Raw genomic sequence first — 13,631 nt, 5'->3', positions numbered from 1 at the left:
ATAGAACAGCCAAAAGCATAGAAGAAAGCAACCCCACCCATGTCCTTGTCTACTGAACCACAACAGCAGATAAGAAGCAGATATACTATAGAGTCCTGTTGACCCTCCAAAGTTTCATGCAGGACCACAGAGGTTGTATAAGAACACAAGGACTCTATATAAAGGTAAAGGTAAAGGGACCCCTGACCATTAGGTCCAGTCATGACCGACTCTGGGGTTGCGGCGCTCACCTCGCTTTATTGGCCTAGGGAGCCGGCATACAGCTTCCGGGTCATGTGGCCAGCATGACTAAGCCGCTTCTAGCGAACCAGAACAGCACACGGAAGCGCCGTTTACCTTCCCGCCGGAGCAGTACCTATTTATCTACTTGCACTTTGACGTGCTTTCGAATTGCTAGGTTGGCAGGAGCAGGGACTGAGCAACGGGAGCTCACCCCGTCGCGCACCCCTTCTGATCGGCAAGTCCTAGGCTCTGTGGTTTAACCCACAGCGCCACCCGCATCCCTCAGAACTATATATACATGGCTTTAAAGGCTTTCATAGCTCAGGACCTCAATACCTTTAGATTTGCCTCTCCCCATATTGAACAGAACCTGTGCTTGTCACCTGAGGCCTTTCTCTGTGTCCTCCACCCCAGAGAGGTTTGGATTGTGGCAATATGAGAATGAGCCAGAGAGATTCGCCTGGAACCTTCATTATATATTTTTAGGTGCTAGACAAAAATGCTCCTCTTCAACCAGGCCTTTGGCTGATTAATATTCTACAGCCTTTGAAATGTGTCTGTGGGAAAGGGGGTTATTGTTTCACTGCTTTGTTTTACTTGTATGTTCTTATCCTGTGTTTTATTCTGTGAACCACTCTGAGATCTTCTTATGAAGGGCAGAATAATAATAATAATAATAATAATAATAATAATAATTTATTTATACCCCTCCATCTGGCTGGGTTTTCCCAGCCACTCTGGGCGGCTTCCAACCGAATATCAAAAACAATACAGCATCAGACATTAAAAACTTCCCTAAACAGGGCCGCCTTCAGTTGTTTTTTTTAAATAAAATAGTTGTTTATTGACATCTAATGGGAGGGCGTTCCACAGGGCGGGCACCACTACCGAGAAGGCCCTCTGCCTGGTTCCCTGTAACCTCACTTCTCGCAGTGAGGGAACCGCCAGAAAGCCCTCAGCGCTGGACCTCAGTGTCTGGGCTGGATGATGGGGGTGGAGACGCTCCTTCAGGTATACAGGTATATAAATCTAATCAAATAATCAAAAAAGACTGAATAGAAGTTTAAGTCTCCCACATGTCCTGCCACTCCCCTGCCCCCCAGGGAAATGGAAGAAACGTAAACTGAGTTTTCCAAGCATTGTTATTTGCTCTGATTCAGTGGTAAAGAGAGGATTTTCCCAGGGAATGCAGGGAGGCAAACAGAAAACCATCACACCCGTGTCTAGAAAGCGTGGGACAAACAGAAAAAATCTTGGACCCATGAAGTCCAGAACGAGCAGAAATGTGGATGAACCCTGAATCCGACATCTCCTTGTGCCAGAGTAGGCAGAACAGTTGGAAGCGGATGTGCAGAGATGGGTTTTCTTTGTTCCCCTTTGAGTTCAACGGAAGAGTTTTAACTTACAACATGTGGTCACTGTAATATTATGCTGGTATCTGGGCTAGACGAGAGGTTTGAGGGAGCAGAGGATTTGGGGTAAGCCCATTCTTCCTCTGTCAGCACCCTATTTGGAGACTGCCATCCATGGAGTTAAGATGGAGTCAGGCATATGCATATGTAGTGCCCTGCCAGATTATCCCTGACATCATGCCAAGATAGGGGGATTTACAATGCATCCTAAAGCCCCCGGCCAACATATCTGAGGTGCAAAAATTGTGCCCAAATTCCCTTTCCAAGGGCAGCTCCATAAACTTTCTGACTATTGTTACCCAAAAGGTTTTTTTGTTTGTTTTTTGCTTACTTTTTAACCTGTCATGTCCAAAACCCCATCAAAACCAGTTCAAGCCATTTGGAAATAAAGAGAAGGTTCTTATTTTTTGAGTTGGTTTAATCGCTAGAGGGGAACAGTCAGTATGGGCCACATTACTTAAGCACTCTAACAGGCATTTTTAGATGATGAAGTCCTGATACTTATCTATTTTTGTGTGTTCACGCACGTGCACATTATAAATATGTGTGTATACATATAACACACACACACACACACTGTGCCAAGGTTATCCAAACTTTGCACAGGAAAAATTGAATCCCACAATCTTTATAAATTAGGCAAATTAAGCAAATTTTCATATTTGTTATCATGCATAATTTATTCTGCTTCTCCTAGCTATAGGAATGCATTAGGAGCTATGAGGGGCACTGAAACCTTTTCTCCATCTCTCTCTCTCTCTCTCTCTCTCTCTCTCTCTCTCTCTCTCTCTCTCTCTCTCTCTCTCACACACACACACACACACACACACACACACACACACACAATATTGCTGAGCCTTTCTTAGCAGCCACAGGAACTATCTAGCGGGGAAGGGAACCTGTGGCTCTCCAGATATTGTTGTACTCTGTCTCCCAACAGCCCCAGCCAACAAGACCAATAGTCAAAGTTTGACAGGAGTTGTTATCCAACAACATCTGGAAAGCCACAAATGAACAAATGAAAACACGGGTTCTTGTACCCCATCCTGCATCTGGTGCCTTTTCTGTGCTTGCACAGAACTGCAGAATAAATAGAGCGCTGGCCACAGACACAACGCCATCAAGATACACACGAAATATTAAATGTAGTAACACAAACACAAATTTAAAACTCTTAAAGGGGAGAGGCTGCTCTTTGGGGAAAGGAATCAGAAGTAGAAAAACAGCAAGCAGAGAAAATGCTTCGACTCCACACACCTACACACACCATGTCTCCACTATCAGGTCATGCAATATGGAAGTGACTTACAAAACAGAAAAAGAGGTTTTGGAGTACAGTTAGGAACATAAGAGACCAAGGGCCTATATACACCAGTATTTTTCTTTCTTGAAGTCAGTAAGCAACAGAATTAGGACATACATCTCATAGACATTGCAATTTGTTTTGAGCACATTGACTGAAGTGAGCACTAGCAAATCGGATGTGCTTGCATGGCAAAATAAAGAATCTGGGTGCAATAGAGTGACAAGTTCTCCCATGCAAACAAGCCCCATTGAATCAGATGGCACTGCTCTTTACGCAGGTCCCATTCAATTTGATGGCACCTGGGCAGGAGGTCTTGTGCCCTTGATAGAACTGAAATGCATGAGTCCTGTACTCCTTCACCGACACGGCTTGGTCCAATATACAAGCCGTCACTGATCAATTTAGCAGCTCTCCAACGGGCAGTGTGAAGAGGCGATGTTCGCCAGATAGATTGTCTAGTAAAATCATTATCTTCTCTGCCCACAGGACACACATTGTACTTCAAAATCACATTGCCGATGGGAAGTCGTCCAGTTCAGCTAATCATCTACAAGGGCATTTCCCCCAATGCAGTCGAAGAAGGAATGTCAGAGCAACTTACGCCCAAGAGATACGTGTGGCAGCAAATGTTCAGAGTCCAGTTCTGCTGCCAGTCCTGAGGCAAATCTCTATCCTGCCAGATGTTGCTTTCTGTGGGGCTGATAGACCCTGAACAGGACTCAAGCCTTTAAAAACCTGATCTGGTGTAACATTTATATTATGACGGCATAGCTCTCCCCTTCTCCTCTTCTGAGTAATGTCATAATGTGGCAGTTCTTAGCGTCTGGTGGAGCTAATTCTTTACCTTCAAGCTTTGTACTCAAGCCTATGTGGTACAGGTGAATACTCAAAAGATTTCTGACCCTTCGGATTTTCCACAATAGTCCCTTCCCTCCAAGGAAAAGCTAAAGCATTAAGGCCTTTTTAAGGCTGATCGCCAAAGAATTGATGCTTTTGAACTATGGTGCTGGAGGAGACTCTTGAGAGTCCCATGGACTGCAAGAAGATCAAACCTATCCATTCTTAAGGAAATCAGCCCTGAGTGCTCGCTGGAAGGACAGATCCTGAAGCTGAGGCTCCAATACTTTGGCCACCTCATGAGAAGAGGACTCCCTGGAAAAGACCCTGATGCTGGGAAAGATGGAGGACACAAGGAGAAGGGGACGACAGAGGATGAGATGGTGGGACAGTGTTGTCGAAGCTACCAGCATGAGTTTGACCAAACTGTGGGAGGCAGTAGAAGACAGGAGTGCCTGGCGTGCTCTGGTCCAGGGGGTCACGAAGAGGCGGACACGACTAAACAACTACAACAATTTAAAAAAGAAAAGATGACTGAGGATGGGAAACATGTGTCTATGAAATTATAAATGGCCAGGGGCTGCCCCACTACTCACTCTGCTCCCCAACCCCCTACCATTCACACCGCATTAACCCTCCAGAGCTTCCCCTTCCCACTGCATGCAAAGTGTAGGTGGGTTCCCACGAGGCAAGACACAGTGATAACAGCAAGAACCTTTATTGAACTACATCTCTGGGAAACAGGGGCAAAGCAACTGCTTATATATATTCCTGAAAGCCCGGGCCACTCCCACTCCCAGCGTGATTGGCTGTCTAAACTTCCAAGCTGCGAATCACGACTCACGAGTCCAAGGGCCAATGGCAGAGGCCCAAATCCTGAAATGTTCTGTGATTTCACATCAAGTATCGAATCAGAACTCAGAAGCTCAGAATCCTTAGTCCAGACTCAAGCTCAGGCAAACACAGACCACTGAATACATAACGGTGTGCAACTGCTAAGCTTGCTTTTCACCATCCCAGACCTCTTTCTGAAACCACCTCTCTCTTCTGTTCTGCTGCCCTGCTTTGCACCCCATGCCCATGCCTCCTCACCCCCAACACCTTTTGTGCAACCCTCCCTTGCACACAAACCACCCTTCATGGTAACCTTCTGCATCCGGGGCCGGCTCACCCATGAGGCAAGCTGAGGCATCTGCCTCAGGTGGCAAGATCCATAGGGGCAGCAGATCCTGCCTCCAAGAAATGCATCACCTTCTGCTTCTGCAGCAGCACACTCCTTGATGCAGATCTTCACTCATTCCTCCTTCCCTCGTGTGTGTGTGTGTGTGTGTGTGTGTGTGTGTGTGTGTGAGAGAGAGAGAGAGAGAGAGAGAGAGAGAGAGAGAGAGAGAGAGAGAGAGAGAGAGAGAGAGAGAGAGAGAGAGATATTTTGTGGTTCGCCTCAGGTAACAAAATGTCTTGGGCTGGCCCTGCCTGCATCTTCCTCCTCCCACACAGCGCAGCTACAAAGCACCCATTTCACTTTCCACCCAGCTATGAAGCCACCAATCTTTCCTGTTCTGCAGAAGCTCTCATGCCCCTGCTCTCATCTTCAACCACATTCCCATGCCTCCTGCTTCCTCTCTTTTTGCAACCCCCTCCTCCTGCTCATTGTTCTCAACTCTCCTTTGCACACTGACCAGCCACATTTCCAGGCCTCCTCCCATTCTGCAGCCCCCTTTGTACACACACACACTCCATGCTCTTAAGAACAAGCCTGTCAGTTAGCTTGTTCAGTAAGAGAAGGTAAAGTCACTCTGTTGAATCTGGAACTTCATGCTGAAGGCAACATAAGGTATTGCGTGAAGGGTCGGTAGAACATCTGAGGGCTCCACACCCTTTATCTCTCTCCCATGAGGCTGCTGAGGAATAGGAGAGACTAGTGAGTACAGCGAGAAGGGAGTGACACTAGCAAGAAAAAAGTGACTGTTGTAAACAACAGCAGAGGTTTGAAAAAAGCAGGGATGGAGCACACCGAGAAGCACATGGACACCCTGATATGTACTAGGGCTGGGCGAAATCTGTTTTTCAGCATCGTGATATACCACCAGCTAAACATCACAATATACTGATATATCACAATGTCTGAAATCAGGATGGAGCTATGTAGAGGCATTGGCTGGCTTCACGGTTTTGCTTGCATCGTGATTTTTGCGTAACACACACACACACACGATTCACAATATATTGCCAGGTCGAAAAATATGAAACCAATACCATGATATGGATTTGAAACTAATTTTGGATGATATATCACCCAGCCCTTTCACTCATCACGATTCACTATAGTCAAAAATTATGAAACCAGTATCACGATATGCACTTCAAACCAGTTTTGGACGATATATTGATATATCGCCCACAGTGGCGTAGCGTGGGTTGTCAGCACCCGGGGCAAGGCAAGTAATTTGCACCCCCTAACCTGTGGATTTGCGCCCTCTAACCCTAACCCCCAGATGTTGCGCCCGGTGCAGCCGGCCCCCCTGCACCCCCCACGCTACGCCACTGATCGCCCAGCCCTAATAGGTACACGGCTGAAGTCAAGCAGATCTGACAGGCAGATCTATTGAGACGGTGCTCTTGTTCATCTCAGTGGAGTGTGAGCATGAAAAGCTCCTGGTGAGCTATAAGTGTGTCAGGGCGCAGACTTGCCCCCCACAATGACGGAACCCAGCGCTGCATGACATCATATGCCCTTAATGTGCAATTGGGGGGGGCACCCTGGTGGCAGCAGGGGATAGAGGGCACAGAGAGCAAAGATCTCCTTCTGGACCCCAACCAGTGCTCTGCCTGTGGCTGTGGGGGATGAGGAATGCGGAGGGCATGTTTGCAAATGGGAGGCCGATCTGTTTGGGGGGCCCTCAATACAGCGGTACCTCAAGTTAAGAACTGAATTCGTTCTGGAGGTCCGTTCTTAACCCGAAACTGTTCTTAACCTGAGGTACCACTTTAGCTAATGGGGCCTCCCGCTGCTGCAGCGCCGTCATGGTGCAATTTCTGTTCTCATCCTGAAGAAAAGTTCTTAACCTGAGGTAGTATTTCTGGGTTAGCGGAGTCTGTAATCTGAAGCATCTGTCACCTGAGGTACCACTGTATGGGGGTGGGCTCAGCTCCCTGCCCACAAATATTGAGGGGGGCAAAGCCCCTTCTGCCCCTATAGTTGGCATCCCTGGTGTGTGTGGTGGTGGTGGGCAATAAATTGGGCAATAAATATCAGCCACCCCGCTGTGCAGCATGTCCTCCAGATTCTTTGTAACATCCTTTCCTGAAATTATGGCTTCCTACCACCAATCATCCTTGTTCTGCTGCAACTTTAGAACAGAACACCTTATCAGGTACTTCTGATATCAACTGCAATACCTCACAGGGAACATAGCTGGCAAGCCAATGTGGCTCACCGCACATTTAATCATCTATTTATTTTTGCATTTGCTCCCGTTCAATTTTTACGCTGCTCTTATTGTTTATCTATTATATTTGCATCCCACAAGGCACTTAACAGCTGTATGTGGGGTAGATCTCTGTCTGTCTTTGAGAATTGAGAAAGATAAAACTAAGCAGGAAAGCCCTGCGAGTTGCACTGAGCTCGGAGACAGCGACTCTCCGAAAAGCCGCTCTGTAAGCTCTGCTCTGTAAGCAGGGATGAACTGCCATGGCCTTGTTCTATCCCCTATTTCACACTTGTTATCCGTACAAAAACATGTGTGTTAGTGTTGGTGGAGTGTAATGTGAGGCCCAAATCTAGGAAGACTACAATGTTTAAGAAATTTGCTTTCAGGAGTTCATGTTCAAAATGACTCATTTGCCAGAGGTTTGGAGGGAATAGCTGTGGAAAGATGGAAGGGTGTATTCCCTGATCTACGACTTGCTAAGGGAAATTCTTCATGCCTGTACCAGTAATTCTTGTGTCCTTACAAACCGCCTCTATGTATTTGGCAAGACTGATTTAGATGACAATTAATGAATGGGGATACAAACGCTCTCTGCTAGCATACAAACACAACAAATGTAACATATTAGTCTAAGGTAAAGGTAACCCTGACCATTAGGTTCAGTCGTCCTTTGGGGCACTCATCTCGCTTTATTGGCTGAGGGAGCCGGTGTACAGCTTCCGGGTCACGTGGCCAGCATGATTAAGCCGCTTCTGGCGAACCAGAGCAGCGCACGGAAACGTCGTTTACCTTGCCGCCGGAGCGGTACCTATTTATCTACTTGCACTTTGATGTGCTTTCGAACTGCTAGGTTGGCAGGAGCAGGGACCGAGCAACGGGAGCTCACCCCGTTGTGGGGATTCAAACCACCGACCTTCTGATCGGCAAGTCCTAGGCTCTGTGGTTTAACCCACAGCGCCACCCGCGTCCCTTCAACATATTAGTCTAGCCTTCTGCAAATATAAATGCATTTGATCACTGACCTCAGCATACATTTGATGCTCTTTTTTATGATAGCACATGCCACAGGAAGACCATATCCTATGCACGTCAACTTGAGAAAGCCATTTCCCGATCCTGGGGAGATGATGTTGCGGGAAGGGAGCAAGCCCTCCCCACATGCACGGGGCGGGATTGCCCCTGCGCCATTGGATGGTCCTTGGTCATGTCATCCCTAAGCCGTCCAATCCGGTGCAGGCTATTTAAACCACCCACGGTCAAGGACTCACCGCTTTTCTCCCTGCTCAGTCACTTCTTGCACCCTTAGGTTAGGCTCTTATTTCTTGACCTTGCTATGGACCTCGGTTGGTCGCCTTGGTTGTCCAAGGGGCCTGGTAGGAATTTTTCCCCAGCTGGCAAATTGGCACCAGCCATTTGGTTTTTCACCTGAAGGTAAAGGGACCCCTGACCATTAGGTCCAGTCGTGACCAACTCTAGGGTTGCGGCACTCATCTCGCTTTACTGGCCATAGGAGCTGGCGTACAGCTTCCGGGTCATGTGGCCAGCATGACTAAGCCGCTTCTGGCGAAACCAGAGCAGCGCACGGAAACGCCGTTTACCTTCCCGCCGGAGTGGTACCTATTTATCTACTTGCACTTGACGTGCTTTCGAACTGCTAGGTGGGCAGGAGCAGGGACCGAACAACAAGATCATAGATCATAGGTACATATCACTATAAAGTCCTTCAAAGGCCATCACCTACCCCTCCTAATTCAAGGGTATTCCGTTAAAGGAATCCAGGGGGCATGGTCTCTGTCCGATGCCCCAAACTGGGGTGGGGGGCTAGGGCCATGGCATGACCCCTAGCGGTGACCCAGGGGGAGTTACTAGTTGATGTGCATCGGCAAGGCTCCCCCTACTGGTGGTTAACCCTTCCAAGACTCCTGCAGATGGACAGGAGGAGTCAGATATAGTCATGTGGTTTCCAGTGCCTAAGCCAATACCACTCACATTCTGTAACCAATAAAGTTGTGGCCTTTTTTGCCCCTTAACCTAAAATACTGCTTCATGTGTCTTTATTCCACTTCCTGGGAGGGTCTGAGACCTTACCGTGCAACTCAATTCCAAGCAAACATACAGTGGTGCCTCGCAAGACTAAATTAATCCGTTTCTTCCAGTAGCACCTTAAAGACCAACTAAGTTAGTTCTTGGTATGAGCTTTCGTGTGCATGCACACTTCTTCAGATACACTGAAACAGAAGTCACCAGACCCTTCTATATAGTGAGAAGGTGGGGAGGGGTATTACTCAGAAGGGTGGTGGGAATGGGTGATTGGCAGATAGCTGTGATGAGCCTGTTGACGACTCTTAACGACTGCAATAGGTCTTACAGGAAAAAGCAAGGGGTGAGAAGGTGAAAAATGGCTTTGTCATGTATAATGAAATAAGAATCCAATGTCTTTGTTCAGACCAGGTCTCTCCATGGTTTTAAGTTTGGTAATAAGTTGCAATTCAGCAGCTTCACTTTCCAGTCTATTTCTGAAATTCCTTTGTAGTAAAACAGCTACTTTGAGATCTTGTATAGAATGTCCTGGGAGATTGAAGTGTTCTCCTACTGGTTTCTCTGTCTTGTGATTCCTGATGTCAGATTTGGCAGACCTATCTATCTGTAACTTAATCCGTTCCGTGAGGCTCTTCGTATGGCGGTTTTTGCGTCTTGCGAAGCAAGCCCATTGGCAGCTTAGCGGATTAGCGCTATTAGCGGTTTAGCGGCTTTTAGCGGCTTATCAGCTTAGCGGATCAGCTGATAAGTGGCTTAGCTGCTTAGAAAAAGGGGGGAAAGGGGGGAAAAACCGCAGGAACTTGCAAGACATTTTCGTCTTGTGAAGCAAGCCCATAGGGAAATTCGTCTAGCGGGTTTTCCATCTTGCGAGGCGTTCGTCTTGCGGGGCACCACTGTATGTACAGTTTGGCTGTACATGTGATAGGCTGGAGGCAGCCAATAAATCTTAAGAGAGCCGAAACCGATTTGAAAGACGGACTGGTCCCTGTTCTGTGCGGACGCGTTGACCCCACAGCCGTCTACAGGCAAACAGGTTTTCCAATGGGTTCATTGCAATGGGAAAATCTGCAAAACCTGTTTGCCAAATGCAAACATTGGCTGAGTGTGCCCATTAATCCCTCTTTCAAACCACTCTCTGAGAAAACTGTCTCTCCAGACTGTTAGTTTTCAAAGGCTAGAGGCAGGCAGCAGTTTGAAAGAGGGGCTGCCACTCCTAGTGGGTATACTCACTCCACCTCTGATGATCCACTCTGATCAAATATGCTTTGCAGGTTTTGGATTGTTTAGGGTTGCCATACATCTGGTATTTCCTGGACACATATGTGGAATATTGCAGTCGGAAATCGTTAAAATGTCCATGCATATGGCAGCCCAGATCAGCAATGCTGTTTTTGCCAATTTTCCTTAAAAATAGCTCAAAAACGGCTCTCTTTCTCTTTTTTTGCAATTTTGCTTAAAAACGCTCAACAACTTTTCTGTCCGGATTTTCACTGTTTGAAATATGGCAGCCCTAAGATTGTTAAAACCTGCAAAACCTGTTTGACTGGAGTGACAGGGCTGGGTTGTTTTTTTTTTTACAAAATTATGCATGTACCTCATAGAAAAGGAAGTCTCCTTCAAAGCGCTTTAAATGTTCGTAAAATATAGTTGTCTCCCTTAAATTGCCTTGTGCTGGAAAGACAATTGCATGCAACACAAATTTACAGCAGACTGTACAAAAATGGCAAGACATTTCCCTGCAAGATTGTGCACGCCTTTGCCCCTCTACCTCCCTGTAGCTCACTTTCACTTTCTTCCAAACTACCACCAGCTTTCACTCATCTGCTGGTCCTTTCAGTTTGATCACGCAGGCCCAAAATGCTAGGAATCCAGTCTAGGTCAACATCCCCATTTCCTCCCTTCAGGTTTGTAAATTACAAAGCAAATAATTTATTAACTCTTTCACCTTTTTATATTATATGGTTAAGCCCCTGTCCTTACATGCCTCTGCCCCCTAGTGGAACGCAGACGGCCAAATGCTTTCTGCAGTTCCATCCTCTTCTTTCCTTACCTGTTGAAGGGATCACATTTTGAAGAGAGGAGTCTGAGACAGGAAATAAAATGGAGTTTTATGCAATGGTCTCTCAACTACAGTTCCCAGAATGCTCTTTGTTATTATCCTTTGTGAAGCTGAGCAAGCTCAGCCAAGATGCCCACTGCCCTGCCTTAGTCCAAGGATGAGAGTCCATAGTGGCTCTTGTTCCAGGACTCTGTGGAGCCATTTGATTCCTGGAACTCAGGACCTGGAGCATATGAAAGAATAGCAATTTTTTAAAAATAAATAAATATTGCAAATTTCACACTATGGACCCTATTACAGAAGAAATTAAACTGATGGCTGCTTACCCTCTGCTAGTAGGATGTATACAACCAACTGTATACATCCAACATCCCTCTTCCGCAACAAGCCGGGATAACTGCATGAACATCTGCTTTCATTGCACATTGCTGAAGATTATTCTCCAGTGGCTTTATGTACCCATTCGGCAACATTTACATTTGCCTTCTCGATATAGGGCAGGCACACCTTTGTTCTGGGTCCTCCTCCTTCTCCTGCAGGTGAGGGGAACACCCTGTTGCAACAGTTCAATAAAGATCAGGCTTACTAGCTGCTTTGCTTCTCAATATTCTCTGTTTGGCCTCTGTTGTTTTTTCCTACCGGTGGAGAACCTACAAAGGACTCTATAAGGGCTCTTGTGTCCCCCATAAGGGAATAAGGGCAGATTCTGTTTACAACAATAGTTACTAGTCTCCTTGGCTTGTGGGTTGCAGAACTCCATACCCTCCAACATTTCTCCAGTGAAAATGGGGATGTCCTAAGGAAAAGAGGGATATTCCAGGATCAAATCAGAAACCTGTGAATCCGGGACTGTCCCTGGAGAATAGGGACACCTGGAGGGTCTGCTCTCTCATGGTCGAAAGTCATTTATTTCTGTATTGGGAATAAACCGCTCTTCTCTCCATGAAAACAGAGCTTAATTTGACACAGGTTTAACTAGGAACATAGCCACAAAACCCACTTTCAATGCCAGGGCTTGGCCAAAAACCTCCGGTTTTGAGTCCGAGACCTCGCCGTGTAAGCAACCCATGCCTCTGTGTTCTCTTTTCGGACGCAATGCGGAAACGTTGGCCCCTTTATGATTGGCAAAAAAGTATAAGACAGCTGAATTGGTCGGAGCAGGCATAAATACATAAAGTGTGACTTTCTTCCCTCGTCTGGTCAATATGACAGAATATCGTGTCTGCTGCAGCCCAACTGTAGGGCTCTACCTGCCTGAAGATCAGTGTTCAGAGGCCAGAGGTGGCCAGATGTAATTCTTCTCCCACAGGCAACTGGTGATGTAAAAGCTGAGCACTCGCCGCTTGCTCAATGCTCTGCATGTGGCTCCAAATCAAACTAGGATGACCAATGGATACAGCCCTAGCGTACTGGAGACACCATTTTATGCACCCAGCACCTTGTGCACACAATTCTTGATGTCGCAGGGGATCTGCACATACATTTTTGTTGCTAGTTTGGGACGAATACATTCTATATATCGAGATAGGGAAGGAGGAGGTGTCTAAACGGCAAGATTTGTAATAATCAGGGGAAGTATATTTGTGTGAGAGGTTTGAAATATATTATAATATCACAGACGCTTTTTTATATGAAAAAGCTATTTTGTGGCATTTATCACCAATAAATAAAACATATCACAGTATGTTCCCTGCAACAGATCCATGATAAGTTAGTGGATAATGCATTGGCTGTGGTTGGAATTGGCTGAAAATAAATCTATCCCCTCCAGTTAATGAATGACTTATTAAATTCAGTACTTTGTCACCTTGTCTCGGTTGCTGTCCCTATTTCCGAAATATCCATCACTGTTAATGTTGGGATGGGAGGAACAGAATTAGTTGGGTTTTTTTAATAAAAAAAAGCAAATTCAAAAAAATGAGAAGGATTTTCTTAGAAACTCCTCAAACACCATGCAATTGACTGCAGCTGTATAAAATAGGCAGGGTTGTGGGTGGTAGAATTATGGGATGGGAAGGTCAGGGGCCACACAGCCCAGCAGAAATGGACCCTTTCTTCTTAGTGTCTATCTTCTTTCTCCTTACCAGGGACTCGGCTACATTAGTCAAGAAACAGTGTTTTGAATGTGTTATAAACATGCAACACCAGATGGTGCCAGAGAGCAAAATAAATTTCTAAACGTTTTTCATAGTGGTTCCCCTCTTTTGTTATGATGATTTAATTTCTAACTTATTTATAGTGGTTTTTTCCCCCCCTGTGTGTAGATCCACCTCAGGTCTCAGGGTTTGAGCTGCAACTTCCGGCACTAGCCCCCTTTTCAGGCT

At 46.2% G+C, this 13,631-nt stretch overlaps 1 long non-coding RNA gene across 1 annotated transcript in view; it reads left to right on the top strand.

Annotated features, from left to right (window-relative positions):
- LOC309360446 overlaps positions 1-13,631 on the top strand; it is a 359,212-nt gene that overhangs the window by 305,375 nt on the left and 40,206 nt on the right. The gene's annotated exons all lie outside the window — the stretch shown is intronic.

This window comes from Podarcis melisellensis (genome assembly GCF_964234715.1).
Source record: "Podarcis melisellensis genome assembly, chromosome: 17".
NCBI lineage: Eukaryota > Metazoa > Chordata > Lepidosauria > Squamata > Lacertidae > Podarcis > Podarcis melisellensis.
The sequence above is the reverse complement of the archived record's forward strand: the minus strand, read 5'-3'. Positions and strand labels throughout refer to the sequence as shown.